Source organism: Pteropus vampyrus, unplaced genomic scaffold (genome assembly GCF_000151845.1).
Source record: "Pteropus vampyrus isolate Shadow unplaced genomic scaffold, Pvam_2.0 Scaffold10, whole genome shotgun sequence".
Lineage (NCBI taxonomy): Eukaryota > Metazoa > Chordata > Mammalia > Chiroptera > Pteropodidae > Pteropus > Pteropus vampyrus.
This window is the reverse complement of record NW_011888791.1, coordinates 12,933,835-12,952,173: the sequence shown is the minus strand read 5'-3', so window position 1 is coordinate 12,952,173 and position 18,339 is coordinate 12,933,835.

Genomic DNA, 18,339 nt, shown 5'->3' with positions numbered 1-18,339 from the left:
GCTATGATTTTCCATGAGGCGTTTCTCTCAGTCCCCACACGGGCCAGGCCAGACCATAAGGAAGTTCACGTCACCAGGAGCTACCTTCAGCAAATGACAGAGAGCAGTGGAAGATAAGCACTTCAGCTTTCTTGCCTCGTGGGGGTACTTTTCTTTGACTTCCCTAGTTGGCTCGAACCTCTCAGGGCCTACCGTATAACCTCCTTTGTTAGCTTTTCCCTTCCCTGCCTCACTCCCTGCTCCCTCACACCAGCCTGCTAGGACCTCCTCCTAAATAAACTATTTGCACTTGTATCCTTGTCTCAGGTTGGCCTCTATAGGAACAGAATTAAGCCAGCATCGCCAAGGAAGGGGCACTGACGCTGGATCCTGGGCAGGGATAAATGCTCGTGGGCAGAAGTGTTGAACGATGAGGCCCTCCATACAGACTGGTGTCTGGACAGAGATATAGATATGGGGTGGGAGGAAAGCATGTTTGGAGAATAACTGAAGCAGAGTTTTTGTGAGGAAATGGTGGGTGGAAAACATGGTCATGTGGTGAGAGTCAGACATGGAGGATCTTTAATGCTAGATCAAGGAGTTACACCAAATAAAAATTGGACATGTGGAAATTGATTGATACTCTCTAGAAAGAGGTTCGCTCTGTCTTCTGTGTGCTCCACCCCGGCTCCGACTGAGAAGATCCAAAGCAGGTAAAGGTGAAGGCAGGATGGCATGGGGATGGAGACCAAAGGGGTAAATGATTCCCAGATGGACATGGAAGTTGAGTCAGACACTGAGGATGCCAAGGGACAAGAAAAGAGATGTCTGGATTCTATCTTTTTCTAATTAGCTTTGTGAGTTAATGACCCTTTCAGCAGATGAACTGAGCCTATATACTTCCCACCACTGTAGGACTTTGATCAGGTTTAATTTATTTACAATATATGTGCAAACACACGAATATAAAACTTTTATTGATGATTATCTCTGGGAGGTAAAATTGGAGGAAGAAAAAGATAGGAGATTTTTACTTTTTTTTTTCACAGAGAGATGGAAGAAGAGGGGTAGGATTATAGATGCCTTTTACTTTCGATTTTATGTATTTCTGTAATTTATAGGGTTTTTTTGTTAATCATGTTTTTTTTTTTTCTCTCTACTAGAATATAAACTGTGAGCACAGGGACTTTGTGGTTTTTTTTTTTGTTTAGTGCTATATTCCCAATACCTATAGGGCCCGGTAAATAACAGACGCTCAAGATATAGCTATTTGTTAAATATAAAACAAATTACAGATGCAATGAATTAATATTACTGTATCACTATTCTGGTGAATTGTTTGCTTTTCATATGTTCCTTCGTAGTTCTCGCCTGTCTTCCACAATACAGAGAATGAAAAACTAAGAGCTGTATCTCCCAAATGTCTTTGCAGCCAGAGTGTCTGATGTGATTTAGTTTCTGCCAATTTGATACAATCCCCTGAGACTGAATTGAGTCAGTATCATGCAAAGCACCCTTCTGCGGGTATTAAAACAGTAGGCACCTGCTTAAGTTTGAATTTTAGATAAAGGAGGGGTAATTAAGGACTCTCAGTTAAATAAGTGATATCCAGTTAAGTTTAAATTTCAGATCAACGACAACTTCTTTGTAGTATAAGTATGTTCTATTGTATGGCACACACATACTAAAAATTATTTGTTGTTGATATAAAATTCAAATTTAAATAGCTGTCCCACATTTTACTTAGTAACCCTACTCTGGAGCCAACCATCATGGCCTTGGCTTCCTGACTCCTGTGGATTGGACATTTTCCTAGATCCAATAGCTGCTGGGTCCATTTCTTGATTTCTCAGCTTTTTCTTTATGGCAGGACAGCTTTTCTACAAGTTTGGTCACTTTTGTGTTGCTCTTTTGATGGCCCAGCCCAAAACCTGCTTGCTTCATTATACTTTCTAGTGATTATGTGAGCACCCATTTCTTAGTGTAAAATCTTGTTCTGCTTAAAATAATAAGAATGGCCTCTGTTATCTACAATTGAACTCTGGCTAATATTGTTTCCAAGATTAAAAAAAATGATTTTAGGGCTTTTCTTTTCTCATGAATGAAATGTTTTCTGCAATGAGGTTTTTATATAGTTTGTCATGGGAAGTAGGTAAACTTGAAAATAATAACTATAATAATGTTTTTTTGCACTTATTTTAAGCAAAGTATAATGTACCATGTCTCATATCCATTGTCTCTACTTTCTCAACAGCATCGTAAGGTAGTAGATGTCATTAGATGAGGAAACTGAGGCTCAGAAGGAGTGAGTTTATGATCAGGGTCACACAGCTGATAAATGGTGGAACAGAGAATCAATCTCTATTTTAGTTCAAAAGCCTTTGCTTCTCGTCTTTTCATACCTAGAGAGAAACAAAACGAGATAAACGCAGTCTATCAAACAATATCATAATGACATTAGAGTTCTCTGCCTAATGATCATTAGTGAAGAAAAAAGATTTCCAGTCCTTTAACACTTTTTTTCGTACTGACATTTTTTGTATCTATTTGCGTCTGTGTATCTATCTAACCTAACTTTAGATAAATGCACTATAATAAGATTATCTCAAGCTTTTATTTTGAAGTACAGTCAATAAGCGCTATCTTACATTTTATCTTTAATAGTTAGGAATAGGCCAGTTAGGAGTCGACAGCAGAAAGGTCGGCATGTAGACAGTAAGAAAGGGAAGAAAAAGGAAATTGTGACTTGTTAAAAACTTACTATGTACCAGAAACTCAGCTATGAATTAAGGACATGTTCATTTCACCATTATCAGTGAGTCCGCTCTTATTATTTTCACTTTATAGAAGAAATATATGAGGTACAGAAAGGTTAAGTTATCAGTTTGAGCACCCCTATTATAATGATGTTACCTGAATGTTGCTTCAGTTTTATTTACTTAATATATTTCTTTAAGTTGACCTGCTAGTTAATTGAGTTTATTTAAAAAGAAGAAATTTGGAAAAATAAATGCATAAGTATTATAAAGTTTGACCTTGTTCTACCTAAACAATCTCTTTTTATACCAGTTACTCATCTGACATTTTGGAAAACATTGTACATTATAGTATTGTTGCTTGATGGGTGCATCTGGAAGAGTAATTGAGGTGAGGGAGGGAGAGAAAAACATATAACTTAGCCTGTTGAAATGAGAAACAGAAAGAGAATGAACTAGAAGCAGAATTTGGTTGGTGCCTGGACTGGTAGATCAGAGCCGGAAACATTAATCTTATGCTTTGAGAGTCCCAGTCTACATTCTTAGCATGTTGCCACAAGATCTTACTCTCAGAGGTTCTCCAATAGCATAAAAAAATGTTTCGTTAGTCAGTATCTTAGAATTGTTGATTTTCAAAAATAGCAGACACTTGATGACATTCGCTAAGAGATACAATATCTCTTCCTCTTCTCGCCTATCTTTGCCTGGCTAATTTATTCTCAGGAAGAGATTTCTTCCCTTACCTAGGAGGGTGGCTCACATCTTTTTGCTCTACACTTGCAAAGCATTGCTACCTACTCTTTTGGAATACCTTTCATATCCATATATCCTAGAGTAATGGCTGTTTTCCCCACTAGACTAGAAACTCTATGAGGGCAAGGATTAGGTCTTTGTTGATACACTGCTGTATCAGCACTGTATCACCAGTGCTTATCATAGTTCCTGGCACATAGCAGATGCTTCATTAACATTTGATGAACTTACTTAAATAAAATGCAAGTCTGAACATTCATAATGCAGGACTGTATGAGCCAACACACTACACATATATGTTTTACTATTTATTTCTACAATAAAGTGGGCATCCTGTGAGGTCCCAGGAAAGCCCAGAATTTTCAAAGGTCAAAGCAATGACAGCGTGCATCCTCAGTGTTGTTCTTATTTAACATTTTCTGTGAGTAGAGAGTTCCTTAGCACCCACCCACACAGCTTTCACAATGCCTAACATGCCCTCTCTCTCTCTCTCTCTCTCTCTCTCTCTCTCACACACACACACACGCAACCCCTTTAGGACCACAAGATAAGATGAATAACCTTAGACAATGAAATTAGGAAAAATCAAGCTGTAATGAATGAAGTCAGTTTGCTGTAAAAACAACAGGTAGGTAGCTGAAAAACAGCTCTGTCAAAGTGATGAGGGTGAAATGTCTGAAATCACGACACATCAACATCTCAAGGAAATCATTGTAATTTTTATTATTGGATGATGCTATAACATAATCAAGCTGTAATGCAATCAAGTATAGTGAATAACAGACTACAACAAAATTTTAATTTACTAATCTTTCTTAAGTAAGGTTCCGCTAATCAAGGGGGCATGGTGAGTACTGACATAGGAATGCGGGGAGGGAATGGTCAGAGTGCAAACATTTTTATGCATGTTCCTGGCTCTGTCTGCTGAGCTGGTACTCTAAAGAGTAGGCAGGAACATTCTGATCCTTTGACCTTTTATTAGTTGGTAAATCTCTATAAAGTAAATGGAGCATACCATTGTCATAGCTTTAATCCATGAAACCATTGGCAGTTCAGCTACTTCCCTTTCTGATTCTATTCTAGCCTCAGAATCTAATAAAAATTTGATTTTCTATATGGACATGTGCAACAATATTTATAGTATAATTCCATTTTATTGTAAAATTATACAGACTATACCTGCTTTATTTTCCTTAAAAAGTCTTAAATGATTTTAATACACCAGCCTTTAACAGTGAGTACCTGTGGAGAATATATGGCTGGTGTAGGAGGTTTATTGGTAGAAGGTGTAGGGGAGGTTTAAGAGAACCACAGTTTGATTTTTAACTTTTGACACTTCTGCATTCTCTTATTTTTTAATCATTGAGCATGTCTTGGTTTTACAATAGAAAAAATATGAAATTATCTCTTCCGGCTCCTAAGGTAAATAGTTTATTTGAGACAACATTTAAGATTATAAAAGGTGTACACTGACTTTTTCTCCAGGTGCCTACAGTGGACTCTGAGCTCGAGCTGGTGGGCAGTGCACCATTAGAGGTTCAACTGGTTCAGGCAGATCTTGTCCACAAAACATCTCCGATCCAAACACCCATACAATCTCTTTGGAAAAACTTAGCCTTAAAAAAATATTTTTCTAAAATACATAAACATCATAGTTAAATTTCCAATGAAAATATGAAATCTGCTGTTTTAAACTTGAGTTGATTGAGGTCTTTTCTCGTCGCAGCACTACCATATTAATTTACTTACAAAAGGAAAAGATACTTGTTTTCACCTACTCATGTGGCGGTTTTGCTTTACTTTAGTGTTCTGCTTCTCTGAAAGTATAAAGATCTCCAAAGCATCTGACGACAAGAAAAAAAATCACTGAAAATCTTGTCTTAACATGTTCATCAACTTCAGGGCACAAATTTCAATAGAGAAAAGAGTCTTAAAAGACCAGTGGTTTATGCTGATGATATGTGTAATTTATAACTATCACTTATAAGAAATAAATCACTAAGTAGAAAAAGCATCATTTACATTCCAGATATAAAAATGCTCCTTAATTTTACTTCAATTAGTTAATAAATTAGACAACTCCATTTATTGTTACTATATATACATATTTTACTATTTGACTCTTTAAAGTATGATTTTTAATGTGGTTCTAGAGACCCTAATGACGTTGCATGAAGTATTTCTTTTATTCTATAACCTTCTCATAGGAGACCTGTGTAAGTCCATAAATCAACTTAGCTTGGCGTACATTTAGAGAAAGAAGAAGTAATTGAGAATTTAACTTAACAGTTTATGGCATTATGACAGTAGTTTTTTTTTAATGCTTGTTATAAATCATGGTGTTCTGATTTTTCAGACTGGGAGACCATCATTTATTATAAGGTAGGAATAAATCTCTCTTTTAGATTTTAAGACCAAGTTAAGAATTTTAGCATTCAGGTTAAGGTATTTTATTACACAAAAACTAGAGACGAGGTCTTCTTTCCTCAAAAAATGATAGAGCGATGGTTTCATAAAAGGCTTGAAGCCCTATTCAGAAAATTTACAAATTCTATAGTACAACTCTGTGCTTTTGAAATGTGGGAAACATCTCAACACAATTTTTCTGGAAGTTACTTATGCTGAATAATGTATGAGTTGTGAAATAGCTCTGCAGTGTATTCTTAACTCCACGGAATGCTGGCTTCTCTAGTATTGCATCTCCTGCTTTCAATTCCTGTACTGTGCATTTACACACAAAAATCCTATATTGGATCTTTAATGGTGAGTAGAAAGGTGGGAGAAGAATATTTGAGAAGTGAAAATCCTTGGTAATTCGGGAAATAGTTTACTACACTAGATTTCTCGTTGTAGCTTGGTTGTGAAAATGTGATTTTTGCGTAGAACTTTCCTTTAGGGTTTCTGAAATGGATGTCCTTACCTCTAGGGGAAAAAATGGGCAGCCAAGGAGTATTAGTTTTACTTGAGGAGTGTTAAAGGGACAAAGGACGGAGAAATTTAAGTAATTTAACTGTAAAGAAATTTAAAACATTTTTACATGAAAAAATACAGCTATGTCATGCAATAGAACTTTAAAAATTCGTATGAATCTCAATGGTAAAAGACAAGACTTTGGAGACATTTCTTTCTCTTGGGTGGCTGCTTTGGGATGTGCCACAGACCGGCGGGTGTCGGCACTCTCTCTTCTCTGTTGCCGGGGACCACCCACAGCTACACAGCAACTCTGTTCCCAAGGTTCCCTTCACAGCAGGTGCTCATGAGTCCATTTTGCAGGTGGGAAAACAGTTCAGAGAGATTAGGCAGCTCATCAAGGTCTCACAGTTAAGGCATGAGCCACAAATACAAACCCAGGCAACCTGAGAAATTTAAGGAACACTGTTTTAGGCATACTTTGGAATGGAAATACCAATAAAGCAGAATAAAAAAGGCCAAAGCTCTTCTCTTTGGATTTTTTTTTTTTTGATTCTTATCTAATGAATTCTTGACTAACAAGGTGAAGAGTGATTCATTTCTCAAAGTACTTTCAATGATGCGTGTGTTTTTATAAATATATTAAATGACACGTTCAAGTCTACTTAGATCCATTCTATGCTATATAAAATATGTGGAATAATAAAAACATTTAAATGCTTACTAAATGTCAAAGAGCATTTTCTAAATGCTCTGTATGTATAATCTTTTAAATTATGACACCTACCCTATGAGATTGTGTGTAATAATTATGATTAACATGCCTATTTTAAGGATGAGAAAACTGAAGTAGAGAGAGATTAGGTTATTTAGCTCTTAAGTCACACATTACTCATGGAGTCAACCAGTCTGACTCCAGGGCCTTTGCTCTTTAGCCTAATTCTAAACTGCAGAAGGGAGGACAGACTCTGAGGCCAATCCTTCATAAAGTAGTTGCCTGTCAACAGCCTGCAGGTCTGGGGATATCTGTGCCCTGGAAACTATCTTTTGGTGCCTCAGAAATTATACGTATCTTTGAGGATTTCAGGAAGTCCGTGTTTTATCCTCTGTTTGGAATAACCTACACCCAAAGTGGGCAATTCAATTTTTTTTTTTAAAATGAAGAGGATTAGAGGATAAAATTCAACTTTAAAACTTAGTAATTAACCTCACTATGCTATAGGGTTGTAACTTCTACTGAGCCAGAACTTTATTTTCTAGATACTAAGTCTCTCTGAGATTTATCCCTGGAAGTTTATAAGAAAAAGAAAGGAACCTCTGAGAGGAAATGGCTAATTCCGACCTAGCTCTCTAAACAGGACAAGGCTTTAAGAGTAATTTCTGCCATTAAGGCCTCCTGTGACTCACAAGCAATAAACGACAGTCCTTTAAAAATGGCAATGGCTTATCAAATTCTTGGGCATCAAGCAGGGAAGAACTCGAGTGACTTCTCTACACTTGTAATGTCAAGAGGAATCATTCTCAGAGACCTCTGTTATAAAAGAAGAATTGTTTACGGCTAGCGAAAAATCCTCACGGACCTGTCCATCAAACTTTATGAAATGTGTGAGTTACTTAGGTATCAGCTTTCTGGATCTAATTTTCTTTCCAGAGCATTTAGAATCAAACCCTTTCCTTTCTGGTTGGTTTTATATGGATAAACATAGAGCTGGATATTTTCTTTTTCTTCTTTTCCTACCTATTTTTGTTGACTCCCTCAACTTTCTTTTTTCTTTCTTTTATCTCTATTCTGAAGCTATACTATTACTCAGTGTTTCTCAAAGGAGGTCTATGGTCCACCTGTTAGAAAAGGCTGGGATACTATTAAAAACGCATATTTTCAGGCCTTACCTCAACTGTATTAAATCAAATTCTCTTGGGGGTGAGGGACCCCAGGATTCTGCATTTCACTAAGCTCCTGAGGAGATTTCTCTCCATATTGAAGCAGAGAAGATCTAGTCCAGTGGTTTCCCAACTGAATTGTGGAAGGCTAGTTTCAACAGAATTCTTGGTCCCGGCCCAGAGTTTCCGACTCAGCAGGTCCCAGGTGGGGCCGAGTCCTGTGTGTCTGCGGAGTTAGTTCCCCGGCGATGCTAACGCCGCTTCTTCGCAACTCCGCTCTGAGAATGCTAGAACTTTGAGAATCTCTAATCTTCGAAGTCCTGAGAAACTTTCTCATAAAACATGCCCCCAAAATGTTAAATGCTATACATCTTGGTTGTAGAAATAAAAATGTTAGCAAAAACATCCAAATTTCTATCTATATGGCTGTGTAGACCATTTCCCACTTTGCATCTCCATTATTCAACACACTTCGTCCTTCAGAGGAGGACTCACATTCCCTTCAAGAAGCCTTGAGTCACACAACTGTGAGTCTCTTCAGTCATCCTCCCCCCGCATCCCGCACCCCAAGCTTATCACTTGTTGGACACTGATTCTTTTTTACATTGGGTACAGTTATTTGTGTTTGGTGAAGATGTTTCATCTTTCGTACCATACTGCAGACTTCTTAAATACAAAGTTTGTGCCTTTTAAAATTCTGTCTTGCCTGACAATGGCGCTTGTTTAATGCTCAACAGACGTCTGATTAATGAATGAATGTTTCAGTGGAAGAAGGATAGATTTAATTTCTTTAAAGTAGTCTTAGACTGTGAAAACTTTCTATTTGCCTTTTGAAGTTTCTGTCTTCACAGCAACAATGGTCATTAATGTAGCTGAGAAGGTAGGTAGTGTTTGAGATGAAACTCTTTATAATAAAACTTATTAAAATCTAAGGAACACTCCAGTAAGGCATTGGGGCTTTTTACCGGTTTCCTAAGAATATTTCTCTACTCTGGCTACATGAAGTGTGATTCCTAGACCAGAAGAACTGACCTCCCCTGGGAACATGTTAGAAATGCAGAATCTCATCCCCATCCCAGAGTAAGAATAAGAATCAGAATCAGAGTAAGAATAAGAATCAGAATCGGAGTCAGAATCAGAATCTGTAGGTACTTTGTGCATTCAAGTCTGAGAAGCACTTCATTACTCAGAAATTGCCTTTCAACTGAAGAATAGGACTTTAAAATAGTGACAAGTAAGAAAGAAAAAAAATAAAAAAATAAAAATAGTGACAAGTCAATGTCGGAAACTTTGTCATTGATAATTATTAGTTTCTTACAAAATTTTTTTTTTATACGATATTCTTATGGTAACTGGGACCTCCGCTGGAGGTTTGTAACCGTCATCAAAGCTTCTTATTAAATGGACACCATATTGTTCTAGACACCATTAAAGAAATGTAATGAATCTGAACTTTACCACAAAACCTGACGTCATTGATGTGGGTAAACACATATTAAGACATAATTGAACATATGAAGTGTATAGATGCAGCATCAACACGACATGAGTGGATTTGTTTTTGAGAGTTTTTATTCTTCATCCCTTATGATCACAGTTCTTTGATTTGAGAGTTGCAAAACAAGATATTTTTAGCTATTTGGCACAGAAATTTGGTATTCAACAGTAACCTGGGCAGATTATATAAAGATTAGTATTCCTGAGTACCTTACCAATCGATCTCAATTTGTAAAGGAGAAGAATAAATATCCTTTGATATGGAAAATTAGTTATGCTCTGTGGTACCCAAATAAAGACATCTTCTCTTTAACTTTATAGTATAACTCATGGATAAATGGGTCAAGCATCAAAGCCATAATTAATAATTTTAAATAGAGTGTCAAAAATAAGGGAAAGTGTTTATGCGCTTTGTGTTTAAATGTTTACTCATAATTTAGGGTTCAAAGTATGTAATTATTATCCAAATACAAAAAAATTCATTTCATCTTATTTGAGATTACCATATTTAGAATATTGATTTTTCCTGCTCCCCAATGAACGGATTATGCAATATTTAATGTGTGAGGCTTCTGTGAGATATGAACTTTCTTGGTTAGTAAGATCTCTTCTTTTTAAATGACTGTTGTGATTCTCAAAAGATGCTCACTAGAAAAATCAGAGTGGCTGCTTTGAAAGCTTGTTCAATAATGGATGAGCATATCAGCAAGGCTATGGAAGGAGTTCGGGAACTTTATATGTCTTGCTCATTATTGTGTTCTTTTTCATTTCTTTGGGAAGGTTTATGTGACATGATTTAACCAAAGAAGACGTGTCATTAAAAATCTGTTTAGGGTATGAACGGTTGTAAACATTTTGTTCTCTTAGGCCCTTGAGTGTTAGAACAAAGGAATATACTAGTTCATTATATCTTTTTATCTTTTACATAATATTATAGTATTCGGAGGAATTATTTTTTTACCATTAAAGATTTTACCTTTAAATGGTCTACTTATTAGTTATATCATTACTGTTAAACTTCTAGCACATGATAATTAGCATGTTATTCATAATTTTGTTTCACTGATGTTGTCTTTACTTGAGTCTGTGGTATTGAAAACAACCAATGCACGCTACTGTTTCAAAATACAGTAAGATGACTGTGTTCATTACAAACAGAAACGGAATATACCCAACTCTTCTTAATGGGAGTATTAAAACCTCTTCAAATTCAATATGTACTTTTCTAAGTTACATGAAGATTAGCATTGTAAACAATTATGTCTCTTATAAGCTTTATTTCTCCAAAGAGAACTTCAACTTATTTCCCTTCTTCTTCTCCTCAACATAAAAACCAAGAAGTCCTGCATCAGTAATGTGTTGCACAGCACATTGTAGGCATGTGCTGTGTTTGTTGTGTGTGTTTGTTGAAATAATTGAACTTCATATTTATGGAAAAATTTGATCGGAAAAAAAAAGATTTTAAAATGTGAACATGGATTTCAGCAATTCACAACCAAAAGCCAGTGCTAACTGCCAGAATATAGAAGGTAGTCATGTATGTTTTATATCGGTAATAATCAACCGACATGCATATCAGTCTTGTATTAATGTGCTTTCATGTTCAGAATAATAAACTTCTACATAAATGCATGTAAGTTCCTCACTCTATGTTTTTTCAATCAAAGCAAATTTAAAGTAAAATAAGGTTGTTCCCAGAGATGAAATCTTTCAAAAGACTAGGGCACATTTTTTTTTCTAACGTGCATATCTGGACTTAGGTTTAGAATTGCATGTCTGGAAAAACTATTCATAATCTGCTTTTCTTCCCCTTTCTTTTATATTTGCAAGTATTTATTTTGGCCAGCTGGCGAGACAGATCTTTTTCAGGGTTCAGCCTTCCAGTCTGAGTGTGGTTCTCTCCAAAACCAATCTGTAGATCAAATTCCTGTTTTACTCGCTCCAGTGTCTGAACAGTTTTGGTGTCACGGGGGCACGGTGACCCAGTTGTCTGTTCCAAATGCCTGGTGGCTTGCCAAATAAAGAGCTTAGTCTAGGCGGCCACACACTACCCTACCTCACGAGGAGATAGAGGTTACAGTATAATCCTTAGGCAACCTGTCTCACCTTTGCATCTCCCATGTCAGCTGTCTAATATGAAGGTAGACTCAGAGGTATAAATGGTCCTCATTCCGTTCCTAGTTTGGTTTGTCATCTTGTCTGGTCTCATTGGTACATCAATGGTTTCACAGAATGATTAGTTTTAGGAGTCAGGGTGGGAAAGTTATTGTTCTGGAACTGTTCTATGGCTTTGATTCTGGGGGGAAACTATGAAATTTGGTTCCATTGTAGATGCATTGTTGTTCTAATGGAGCTTCAAGATTTTGTACTAAGTTTGGGCCCTATGTATTACAGTCTGCCTTTTAAATGATCTTTTCTCGGAGAGTCTGAAATTTCAGACCTAAGCATCCCCTGAGAAAGCCAGGTGATGTGCATCGACTGGGAACCAATGTTCCCTTGGCATTGGGAAGGCTGAATGAGGGAAGGGCTTTTCACTTTTCTGTCAGCTGTAGCATTAGCACAGAAAGCACAGGAGATTTAAGGAGTTTCATGCCTCACACTCTGGTGGTCCTGAATGTGAGGCTCTCAGTCAATGCAGTCATAAAACAGAGACATTCTTCTATTGAAACTCTTGAGAACCTCATCCTCCTTCCTTTCTTTGTGGTCATCTACAGATTAAATGACCACTTTTAGCCTTCCCTACTTGAGATAGATAAGGGATCAGAACTAGATGTTCTAGTCCCATCTTCACCAGTTGTGTCAGTCAGCTCAGCTGCTCTGAACCTGTTTTCTTATCTTCAAGTCCCATCTAGCCTTAAGATCTATGAATTTGATGTGAATAATATTACCTTCTCAGCCTACCCGACTGGGCTATTGTGGGAATTAAAGGAGATCATATTTATGAAACTACTTTGTAAATCCTCTATAAAAGATTAAGGAATGTGATACTATTAATTCCTTCGGAAGAATCAAAATAGCTTGCAATTTACTTTTAATCTTTAAGACTGTGTATATATCTTTTGTATTTGGGCCTTTAATGATGTAAACCATAATGCAGTAAACCATAATGCAAGACAAATGAACAGACTAATCTCTTTCACACTAGATGTTACTCCAAGTGTCATTCTGAAGTAATGGGCTGGAGGGAGGAATTACTATTTTTTTTTTTTTAAACAAGTAAAATGAATTCCAGGTATGCAGGGGTCTGGACATTTTTTCCACTCCTTTCAAAGTTCTGAGAAGCAAATTAGTTTACTGTTTCACGCCAGAGATTGCTTAAATGGAGCTGGGAACTCAACGTAATATCTTTGGAAAGGAAAGTGGTGTGGTCCAGAACAACTCACAGCTAGGGGCCAGTGAGTGGTGATTGCGGGAGGGACATACTTAGAGCCCTAAGGGAAGTAATGGTATCCTTTGTATCTGGCTGTCACTGTTGAGACAGCAGCATTTTCTATCATCTATCTATCTATCTATCTATCTATCTATCTATCTATCTATCTATCTATCTATCTATCTATCTATCTATCTATCTATCTATCTATCTTCTTTATCTATCTATCATCTGTCATCATCCTTTATCTATTTATAATTGGATGCAACCAAAAGTAGTATAGAAAAAATGAGGGTACTCTTTAGAGGTACTGAATTGCTCTAATTCTGCATGCATATTAATTCTCTTCTCCACTAGACTGTATGCTCCTTGAGGATAAGAACCATGTTGTATGTTCTTATATTTTCTCCCTTTCCTACAGCATCAGACCCTGCCCTTGGCCCATAGTAGGTGCTTGATAATTCCTATTGATGAGGGGAGGATGCTCCAAAAGAAAAGGAGGAGCTTTGAGGTAGCGCTTATTTTTACTCCTGCCTTCTTCTGTGTCCTTGAGTTTTGAGGGTATGGTTAAAGATAAGAGTTAAGTGCTGTCTTTACAACTGCTAGCAAAACTCTGGCGAGATGTTTGTTGCAAAATGGAGCAAAATGCCCTGGAGACAAGGGGTCAAAAACGAGTTGCCCACCCTCAGCCCACTCTCCCATGTGATGAATTCTGGATCACTTCAAGGTTACCAGCTTACAGGAGAAAAAGCCATTGAAAGTGATTTTTTAAAAATAGAAAATAGAGCTGCTGGAGAGTGGGGCAGATCAAATGAAGGAGACCAGCAGTGTTTATAATGGTATTGAAATTTAATTTCAGTGTTGACCTTTTATTTGACATTTTAGATAATGCTATGGATGTGCTCAGCTATTTGTTCTTAACATATTTCCCATCTTTTTGGGGGGCCCTAATCTACTTAAATTCAAAGTCAATAAAAGAATAAAGTAAATTTTTTGGATTTAAAAAAGCAACTTTTGAAAAAAGTTCATTCACAATAGCAACAAAAGATGCAAAGCATATGCATCAACTTAAGCAATGTTCAAGACTGAAAAGTGCAAAACTTTACTAAAGGCAAAAGAAAATATTGGGGAAAAAATCATGTTCTGAAATGGGAAGAGTTGGTATTATATACAAAGGTGCTAATTTTGTCAAATAAATATGTGAAATTAGAAACTCTCAGAACTCAATGACTCAGTTCTAAAGTTCATCTAGAAGAATAAATTGATCAGGTTGGTGGAAATTTAAAAGCTTTAAAACACTAAATTCTGGTGAGGCTGTGGAGCGATGGAAACTCTTCTCCACTGTTGGTTTAACAAAGTAAGTGAACAACCATTCTGAAGAGCAATGGGACAATACCTTATACAAAGTTGAAGAGATGTACATCCCACACTCAGCTGTTCTACTCATAAGTATGTATCCTTGAGAAATTCTTACATTTATATATGGAGTCGGGGACAAGAAGGTTCATAGCAAAAGCAAACACAAAAACAAAGATAAAAACAAACAAAAAAAGAAACAAAAAACAAAACAAAACTCACATAAAGCTTTATTTATGAGGCAATGGATAAACAATTTAAATGATACATTCCAATGAAAATGAGACTATAGCTACGTATATCAATTGCACAAAATTCACAAACATAATATTGAACACTCAATATTAAACAAGTATATATATTGACATATATGCAAAAGATATAAATAAACTCAAAAAAGTCTTATGATGCATTGTGGATACCTGAGTGTTGTTTATTATTCTAAATGCCTTTTTAAATGGTGAAAAATTTCACAAGATATTGAAAAATAAATATGTGAAAAATATGTGAGACTAGCACAATTTCTATTTGAACAAAACAAAACAAAGCAATCAGGAGGACCTCCCATATCATGCCAGCTATCAAAAGGTTTTATAAAGCTAAAATAAATTTCACAGTATTGGCTGATAAATGAAATCTTGAAGAAAAGAAAAACATAGAAAATCCTCAAACTGGTCTATTCATCTATAAAAATTTGGTATGTAATTAAATGGAGGAAAAGTGCAAAGGGATGGAATTTTTACCATATCGTGTTGGTGCAATTGGATTGCTACTTGCAAAACACATAGGAACAAAGCAAAGCTTTGCCACCACATACCAAAATGAATTCCAAATGGATTAAAGAAATTTAAATGTCAAAAATTCATATGAATAGTATGAAAAAAATTTGAATATTTATATAATCTTGAGTAGCTAGATTTTCCAAATCTGACAAAAAATCAAGAAATGATAAAAAAGAAAGGTGGATAGATTTGACCATGTACAAATTTAAACTATATAAAAACCAGTAGAAAACCAGTAAAATACACATATTAAACTATATTTGCAACATATCTATAAAGAGTTGTTAAACATAAGAATGGAAAATCCCAAATACACAAATTTTTAAATGGGCAAAAAACAACTCATAAAGGAAGAAATCACATAAATAATATGCATTTTAAAATATTCAGATAAAGAAATAAAATATCATAAGATCTAGTGTTCAAGAAAATGGCCACTTTTATTCATTGTAGGAAAGAAAGAAAATTGGTCTAAGATTTCTGGAAGAAGATTTGTCAGTACTCATCAAAACCCTTTAAAATATGCCTGTCCTTTGACCTAGAAACTAGATGTCTATAAATGTGTCTTAAGATATAATTATTCATAGCGTGCCCATAAAAGTTCTGCTTTTAAAATGGAAATACTGGAAACACTCTAAATGTACAAAAATATATATGCCAAGTGAATTATGACATATTTATACAATAAGATGATATTTATTAAAAAGTACTGTATATCATAGCTGAATATTTTTCCCATAGAAAGATGTTCTCAATATGTTGTTCAATATATAACTACAAGATCATGTGCAAGCATGCACCTTTTTACATAAGTATCTAGAACGATATATACAATATTATATTGTTAGTCATTATTTTCATATGAGAAAGGATCAAAGATTTTTCTTTATTTCTTTTGTATGTTTTTTTTCTAATTTTGCTAAAGATGTATTTTCTACATTTTTGACAAGAGAAAAACTTTACATTTAATTTTAAGTCCCTCTTTTTATTTTTAATCTATAAAGTAAATCTGAAATTAAAAAAAAAATTTATGAACTGTTGCAGGAAGCAGTTTCTGTAAGTAGAGATTATTATATCTAAGTACAACCAACAGGTGTTGGCTAGATTTTATGGAGTGATGACCATTGTTCCCGTTTCATATTCTTAATCTGAGTAAAATAAAGTATATTGAGTTTATCATATATTTAATGCCTCAGAATAAGACTCACAATGTCCCATTATTTTTACATTATTAACATAGAAAATACTCCTGTAGAAAAAGATATTTTCACTAATTTTCAAGAATGAGCTTGTGCATTAATGACTTTATAAGTTATTTGAGAAAATTAAAAATATGTGCCTGATGGTTATGAGATATGAAAGAAGGCCCCCAATCCACTTGAGGTGAGGAGAGACTGTGAGGTAATCTAGGAAGGCTTCCTGGAGGATGTACTCCTTGTTGGGAAGCATCAGCGAGAATTCTTTTACATGTAATTAGCTATTCACTGTGTTCCGCCCTGCCCCTCCCTTCAGCAGACAGACTTTTCCAATTATGATTAACAGAGGCTATTTTTTATATGAGTTTTTATTCCCCGAGCACACAGAAAAGTTGGTAGCCTGAGAGAGTATTCTGGACAGTAGGGAGATGTAAGTTTGGAAATAAAAACTGATGATCATCTTGCTTGTTCATGCTACTAAATATTATTGTAACAGGGGTTACTGTAAAGATTGATCATGAACCTAGCCCTGTATACAAGAGTTTTCTTATCTATTAAACAAAGATTAATCTTTCTGAAGGAACCATTTCATCAAGTCACTCTTCTGCTAAGGAATCTTTAATGACTTCCCATTACTTTATAAACTGAAAATCAGACTCCTCAAACTGGCACATTCTGCCCTGCATCTCCTGACAATCTCATTTTCTTGCCATTTTCCCCACTATTTCCTTTTCTGTATACCATCGCTCAGTCGAATGGAACCATCTGTTCTTATTTTTCAGCAAGTCCAATCTTTCCCTTCTCAATACCATCATTCACACGGTTTCTCCTTGAGAATACCTCTGTACCTCCTCGCACAGATTCATTTTACTTCAACTTTTAGTGCCTACACAAAATCTTTCTTAGTTCCCCCAAAATGATGAACATCTCTCTCCCTGAGCTGAGCCAGTGCACACTTTATCTGTGACTATATAAGAACTCATTTCTAACCTGTATTACAGATATTCGTGTACTTACAGTAGTGAAGAGTATAAGCAAAACTTATGTTTAACTTGCTTTTGTTTTGCAACACATTTAACCCAATGCCTTGTAATGTAAACATTTGTTGAATAAATGAGTGAATGAGTGAGTGAATGAATGAAATGCCTGACATGACCTTAGCCACAAAATCCCTGAATTTTACTTTGCATTTCCTGGGCCACACCAGCAGGAGGTAACAGCTAGCGGTTCTGGCAGCAGTATAGCACGTACTTTTGGCTCTTGCCTCTGCTACTGTTGTGGAGCTCCTGTCTAGGTCCCCTCAGAGACTCAGTAAGTTCTGGGGGTCTCTACGTACCATGCCATGGAGATTCATGAACAAACCTCTGCGGCTATGTTAGCAGCTGCCATCTGTTCCTTTAAAGCTCTTCCTTTCTGTGGTAACTTCTCTAATAGAGGCCTCTGTGGCTGATTAAAGCCACTTGGGGGCTCCCCAGTGCTGACCTCTGCTGTGATTCTCCTTTACATTTCCTGTCTCAGTCCTGACTCCATCACTATCCATGTAAGTGATAGTCCTGGGAAGTGGGGACCCAGGAGGTGGGGATGGAGAGGAGCCAGGAGCTGGTTCTCTGTTCTTCTCCGCCCCATCAACGTGGTACTCTGCTTCTTTCATTTATCCTTTTATTCTTGATCTATTTTTCTTATGAGACCTTTGTGCTCATAGTGAGGAGTCTTTAAAATAAAAACGCATCAGTGCCACCCATTTAACTAATCCTTACGGCATTTTAGAAGCAAGTAAAGAATTCTGCGATGAGCAGCTTCATTAAAAAACCTCCAACAGGTTGGTTTACTTTAAACTATGCAATGTGTCACAGTCTTCT